At 38.1% G+C, this 7,711-nt stretch overlaps 1 long non-coding RNA gene across 1 annotated transcript; it reads right to left on the reverse strand.

Moving 5' to 3' along the window:
* Window positions 1–507: 507 nt before the first annotated feature.
* On the reverse strand, window positions 508–6,770 carry LOC120437963. The gene is made up of 3 exons (XR_005611539.1): window positions 6,646–6,770; window positions 1,331–1,504; window positions 508–638 (listed from the first exon to the last, which is right to left on the reverse strand). It is a non-coding gene; the product is annotated as an uncharacterized LOC120437963 (long non-coding RNA).
* Between the last annotated feature and the right edge of the window lie 941 nt (window positions 6,771–7,711).

The following is a 7,711-nucleotide window of genomic DNA, read 5'->3' on the forward strand; positions in this document are numbered from 1 at the left end:
TGAACTGCAGAGCTCCTTCAGTGACAGACTGCTGCATCCTAGATGCATGAAGGAGCGTTTCCGCAGGTCTTTCCTCCCTGCAGCTGTCAGACTGTACAATCAGAACTGCTCCCAACAAACATAGATGTTTACATCAGTGCTGTAACTGCAATAAGTTAACCAACCGATTCGCACTACAACCTGGTTTGCCTCTTATCTGTAGTTATTTTTATTTAATTTAATAACTGTACAGTACTCTGTATATAGTAACCATTGTCCTTAATGTAAATATGTAAGAAAAATTGAGTATGTTTCTGTTCTGTGTCCTGTGTACTGTTTGTTTGTATATGTGTCTTTTTGGCTGCTGTTACAACCAAATTTCCCCTTGTGGGACAATTAAAGGAATGTCATAATGACATAAAGACCTGAATGGCCTCTAACTTTCTGCTTCTTAATTCACTTAAAACTGAATCAGCGTGATGAGAACCATAATGAAAGAAAGAATCTTTGGAGAAAATGTATCTGGGGAGAATTTATTCATTTTAGTTTGACCCCAGTTCCATCCGATGCAGCCAGACATAGAGACATTTTAGCTTCATTGTTGGGGCATCGTCATCCTCTCTCAGCACACACACCGTCCTGTTTACCATCACCACCACCTGCAGAGAGAAGGAGGAAGAGCAGAGGAGATAAACGAGTGTTTCCAGAGACTCTTCATCAGCTGTCAGTCAGTGATGCAACACATCCAGTATAAAGAGCAGCAGGGACTTCAGTGCTGGGACTGTACTAGGACCCATTGCTGCTTCACTTTTTCTAATCTTTACTTTGGATTTTTATTGAAGTTGATGAAAATGTTTTTCACTCCTAGTTTGAGTTTGGACTTTCATTCATTAGAAGAACCTTGGTGTGTCCACTCTGAGCTCTGTAGGAACTCCAACAACAACCCCAACAATCCAGATGTAATGGTTCCAGCTGTTAACTGGAGGAATTCCATCCAAAAACATCTGCTCTCACTAAATTCTTCCTCACCTACAGACTGTGTTCTTCACTGCTTTAAACTTGGAAATGAATGCAGTCATTGGTCTGCGTGTTGCTTTGTGAGGAGAGTTGATTAGCTGTTGACAGTGTTTGATCAGAGCATGTGAGCTGTTACTATGGTGACCATAAAGGTAACAAAAAGGCAGAACAGGAAGTGTTTGTGTCCAATCCTGAAGCCTGTCACCATTCTCCTCTCACAGCTTCACTGAGAAGCTGCAACTTTACAGGAAACAATGGATCTTTTTTTCATACTGACTGTGTTTAGTACAATACTGCTGACAGCACCACCCACTCACTCCATCACTCTACTGACCTCAGAGTCTCCAGTCTGCAGTCTGGAGTTTCCTCAAGATCAGACAACTGCTTCACTTCTGAATCCTGCAGGCTGTTGTACCTCAGGTCAAGCTCTCTCAGACAGGAGGGGTTGGACTTCAGTGCTGTTGCCAGATAATCACAGCTGGTCTCTGACAAACCACAGAAACTCAATCTGCATGAAGAATGAAAGATGTAAGTTTATTAGAAAAAGCGTCTGTTTGAAATCATTCAGTGTTTCATCATCTGTTCAGAGCTGAAGAAGGTTCAAAATGTAGAAGTTTAGAAAATGGAAACTCCAAACAGATGAAACCAACAGGAAGCAGCTTCAAACAAACACAACAAGAGAAAAAACTCTGAATGTTTCACATTAAAGTTGTATTTATCATAAAAACATGAAAAAGACTTGAACAAGTCACGTTTTTCATCCAAGGAACCACATGGCTTCACTTCACAGAGCCAATCCACACTCGCTCAGTGTTGCTTTCATTTGGACCTGATGGAATATCTCTGATGTATTACCGCCAGTGTTGGTCAAGTTACTTGAAAAAAGTAAACGGTAACTAAATACTGATTACTTCCCCCCAAAAGTAATCCCGTTACTTTACTGATTACTTATTTTCATCTAAACAATAGTAATTAATTACTTAGTTACTTAGTTACTTTTTAAAAACACAATTTACAACCTGAATAGGTTATAAAGCAATAGATCTTTCAGCCCAATTCTACTTTTTCTGCAGAATCTATCATAAAAAATGTAATCAAATGGAAAACTCTTTTTAAAACTTGTTTTATTACTTTTACTCTTTTAACTTCATGCATCAAGCAAAAAATTTAATTATATTCAACATTCTCTGCCTGGAAGAAATGTATTTAACATTAAACCCTCATAATGTCCACCCAATTTCCATACACCTGTGGTCCTCAGGGGTCAAAAATGTCCCCATGTCATTTGAGTGTTTTTTTAAATATAAAGTGTAAATTCTTAATTAATTCAGTGTTACATTTTAGTTTTACTTAAGACCAACACAACACAAAATGTACCCTACATTTTGCAATTTAGGCCCACCAGACTTTGTTTACATAAAGTACACTCTGTTTTTGAGTGAAAATAAAACAAGACAATAAAATATTTAAATGTTTAGATTATTTTTACTATCTGACTAACTACAAAGTGTTGTATGCTGATTTTTAGTGAGAATGTTTTTTTGAACCATTTAAAATTTTTAAATGGCAGCACATAATCACACCTGTGGTCCTTGGGGTTCAAAAATGTCCACACTTCATTTGACTGTTTTTATGGTATAAAGTATAAATGGAAAAGTGGATTTTTCACCCACTTTTCATTAAAACTTAAGTCAAACATTTTGACACTGTTTCTTTATTCCATTTCAAATGTATGTCTGATAAAAGCTCATTTATATGAAATGTTTCTTTGTTTTCGGGTAAAAACATAAATTAAATCATCAGTTATTGTGATTATCGTTTCACAACCACAGTCGGTTGCTTTAACAGATTATCACAGACGGGTAGATGTCAAAGTTAATTTAGAAAGCTGTTTTTAAACTACTTCAAGTTTTTCACTGGCAGCAAATAATCAAATCTGTTTTCTTTTCAAAAATGGCCCCGTCTGGTTTGACTATTTATAAAGGAAAGGTATAAAATATCATCCATCTCTGTGTTTCAAGGTTTTATTCATCTTTATTCCAACTCATTACCTGACATTTTTCTATGTTTTGGAATGGTAGGAACACCAGGACATGGGTCTGAGTGAAGGCAAACTTTCATGAGAACAAAGGTGTGTCCATATTTGACACAAGTGCAGGAGGAAGCTCAGGTTTATTCCTCTGTACTGGTCCCATCATGGACAGCTTTCTTTTCTGCAGTTGCAGGCCAAGGGTCATATACAGTAAACAAGTTGTTACAGGTGATTGTTTTCTTTTGGAAACCTGCAATGTTAGAGACAACTCGCGTGTCCTGACTGCAGGCCAGATGGTTTGCCATCATGCACTAGCATGTTCCACTCGATATATCATCCATTGTTGATCTGCATACAGCTGTTGTCATGAACGTCGCACTCGCTTACGTCATTGTCATGAGACATTCTCGCAAAAAAAAAAAAAAAATCACGGTTTTAGTAATGCAGTGTTTAATATAATCATTTAAATCACAGTTATCTCCTTTTTTTTTTTATATCAGAAGCATATGATTCCACGGTGACAGGAGTGGCACAGAACACAATCCTTCAAACCTTACAAACTGAGGTTAACGATTGATGATGTAGTCCAGACACAGTTCCTAACAGTCAGCTGGCATCCGTCAAGGCCTGGAGGTTCATCACTGTCTAGCTAATGATGTTGTGATGACCCCATCTCTCCTGGTTGGAGCTCAAAGGGATCATTGATTTGTAAAAGGAGCTGATGGCGTCACCATCTCGGTTCAGACTGCTGAACATGAGCGAGCAGCTCTTTGATGGAGCATTTAACACACAGCACTAAATTACTACCACACCTCCTCTGATTGGTGGAGCCATGCAATATTCCCACTGACATTACTTCCTGTGAGTTTTACTCAATAATAATAAATTCTTAACAGACTTTGTTTTATTTTGTATGTTTCCTTCTTCCTATGTTTTTCAACTCTTTGTATCTGTTAACGTCATTGTTATAATTTGTTTTTAATTGATTTCATTCACTATGTTTGAATTTAAACTCTTCCAGTCGCTTTTAACTGATTCCCACACTTCACCTTCTGATTTCAGCCGAACTCTTAAGCCTAGTGTTTTTTTTAATGTAACTTTTGAATCCATTCAGCAGATCCAGATCACTGAGACATGTGATCTTTTCCAATCTCCTTTGAGGTGGTTGATGCCACACAAGACAAAGGTTTTATCTATGGTGTCCTTTTTGTGCCACTATTTTTGATCGGCTGTAATAAAATGCAACAAATTCTAGTTGGCTATTTTGGTCTCAAATCAGCTCGCTAGCTACTGCATTCTGGGAATACTGTCCATATAATAACATAATAATGATAACAAACACACGTCACAAATTTAGAGGATCATCATTTAGCCTGGAGAAATAGTTTGCTGCTTTATAAGAAAGCCCTCCGCAAAGCCAGAACATCTTACTATTCGTCACTGATTGAAGAAAATAAGAACAACCCCAGGTTTCTCTTCAGCACTGTAGCCAGGCTGACAAACAGTCAGAGCTCTACTGAGCCAACCATCCCTTTAACGTTAACTAGTAATGACTTCATGAACTTCTTCACAAATAAAATTTTAATCATTAGAGAAAAAATTACCAATAATCATCCCACAGATGTAATATTATCTACAGCTACTCTTAGTACCATTGATGTTAAGTTAGAGTCTTTTTCTCCAATTGATCTTTCTGAGTTAACTTCAATAATGAATTCCCCCAAACCATCAACGTGTCTTTTAGACCCCATTAATACAAAGCTGCTCAAAGAAGTCCTGCCATTAATTAATGCTTCAATCTTAAATATGATCAACCTATCTCTAATAATCAGCTATGTACCACAGGCCTTCAAGCTGGCTGTAGTTAAACCTTTACTTAAAAAGCCATCTCTAGACCCACTTGTCTTAGCTAATTATAGGCCAATCTCCAACCTTCCTTTCATATCAAAAATCCTTGAAAGAGTAGTTGTCAAACAGCTAACAGATCATCTGCAGAGGAATGGCTTATTTGAAGAGTTTCAGTCAGGTTTCAGAGCTCATCACAGCACAGAAACAGCTTTAGTGAAGGTTACAAATGATCTTCTTATGGCCTCTGACAGTGGACTCATCTGGACACGCCACTGATCAACTGTTCCCTTTATGCAACTGACATTCCTTTCTTTTTCTGCAAGAGCAAAAGCAAAAACTGAGCGAGATGGGCTGTTATTGTGTGTCTATATGGATAAAAGCAAAGACTGAAATTAGGGCTGGGCAATATGGCCTAAAATTCATATCGCGATATGATTTGAAGCATGTTTGGTAACGATATATATCACGATATATTCTTTTCTTCTGTATAACGTATTTTCCACACTATAAGGCACACTTAAAATCCTTTAATTTTCTCAAAAATCGAGAGTGTGCCTTATGTATGAATTCTGGTTGTGCTCACTGACCTTGAACCGATTTTGGCATGCGGAAATCTGTTAAAAAATGTTTTAGTACAACTTTGGTAAGCCGCACTGCTTGATGGATTGTCATTCTTTCATCTTTAGTTAAATCATCAGCGTTGCTGTTTTACCAGGTGTAACAATTAAGTTTAACATCCATGCATCCATGAAAACAGAATTTATTAAATTTGACTGAGAGATTTTTGAAACTAATTAAAACGTACAGCTCTGCTACCACTTCCAACATAAATGAAGACAGAAAACTAAACAGCAGTGGCGTTTGCAGGGTTACTGAATTTGGACTACCTGGTATATAATGTTGTGCTACGTGATTGCTAGCGACACAGCTATGTTAGCATAACATTAGCACAGTGAAGCTGGAGGATGAACGCCAACTTTTTTTTCCACTCGATAAAAGTAAAAGTGAGGGATTCTGGTGGTTAGGGACAAATGCAATCGCATAGCAGGATGCTATACACGGGCCAAACTTCAGTCAGGAGAACAACTAAGATTATTTATCCACAATAAGAGGTTAGTTATTAATATACTGCAACAACATGGGAATAGAACAGCTGAGACAGAATTCAACATTAATGAATCAATGTTACGGAAGCGCAGTTTTTGGCTTTCCCCATATTTCAAAAGTGCTTCATCTCTTTGCTGTGACTGTCACCCGCCACAATTTGCAGATGATAATGGTTTTAGCCGCTGCGATGCTTTCGACCAAAACAGGCGCAGCTTGATGACATCATCAACATGCGCTATCACGATAGAGCAATATAGTCAAAATCTCTATCGTTGGCCAAATTTATATCGTTTCTATCGTATATCGTTTATATCGCCCACCCCTAACGGAAATACATTTTTTGGATGCAGCAAAGAATTTTGTTCACCCAAATTTAGCTTGTCTTTGCTCAAATTTCTCCTCAAAATGCAACACTTGTACTTGCAATTTTTTTTATGTGCGCTCAAATTTTTTTATGTGTGATAAACACAAAACGTTAGGTCTAATAACCAGGGCCCTGACAGCTCCAGTCAATGGACTAAACCAGAGAAGAATAAAACAGACTTTACCATGAAGATGCCTCAGTGTGGATCAGTATAATATCAGCCTGATGTCTGCAGTTTGGTGTCAGCACAATGTTCAGATCATTTTCATCTCAGCACAACTAAACCATGGTGACTGACCTCAGAGTTTCAAGTCCACATCTTGGACTCCCCAGAAAACCACAAAGCTGCTTCACTCCTGAATCCTGCAGCTTGTAGTTGCTACTCAGGTCCAGCTCTCTCAGATGGGAGGGGTTGGACTTCAGTGCTGCTGCCAGATAATCACAGCTGATCTCTGACAAACCACAGTTCTTCAATCTGTATAAAGAATGAAAGATGTAAGTTTATTAGACTAAGTGTGTGCTTGAAATCATTCAGTGTTTCATCATCTTTTCGTACATTTATTGGAGATTACGTTTCGGAATTTCAGGAGCAGGACCACGCCTCCAAACACGCTCCTTCCGGCTGTCATCTAGTTCTGCAAGCTGATCATTCTCTTTTACGTGCAAACAGGGTCCATTCTCGGCAGATACATTTTAACACAGCTTTCTCATAGGAGTAACATTATTTTACTCACACTTCCATTCCCCAGATAGCAAGACGACATTGAATTGATGTTGATTTTTCATCCTATCCGTCGTTATGGTCAGTCATAGCTCTTTGGGAATCAAATGCGGCAGTTTGCAGATTTACGCCTGGTGACTTTCATGTTTATCAGCCTAGGAGTTTACATACTTTCTCCCCGCTGAAGACCGTAAACAAGAGCTTATTCATGTGCTCTAATTCACTATAAGTGTTTGTGTGTGTGTATTTTTGTCCTAGATGGCCTGACGCAGCAGTTAGGGGCGAACTCTATGTCCGAGTTTGTCTTTGCACAAGCAGTCCAGAAATGGCTCAGATACGCCCCAGATCGTATGGGTGGCGCAGGGCGCACATCATCCATATCTATCCCGGAGTAAAAATTACAAACTTATGTGAAACATAGAAATGTAAATAGGAAAATGACTTTTAATAAAGTATTTAGCAAACGAAACATGTCTATTGACCTTTTTTTGTTTAGTTTTTTTTCTCTGTTACATCACATGCAATGCTTTCTGATTTTAGGATATTACATTGTGAGACATTTTTGTTTATAAAGGGTGTCCAATTTGAGGAATAAGGACAATTATGTGTTTAGGTGGTTTAAGTATCGATGGAAACATGCAGT

This window comes from Oreochromis aureus, linkage group 3, assembly GCF_013358895.1.
Source record: "Oreochromis aureus strain Israel breed Guangdong linkage group 3, ZZ_aureus, whole genome shotgun sequence".
In the NCBI taxonomy this organism is placed as follows: domain Eukaryota; kingdom Metazoa; phylum Chordata; class Actinopteri; order Cichliformes; family Cichlidae; genus Oreochromis; species Oreochromis aureus.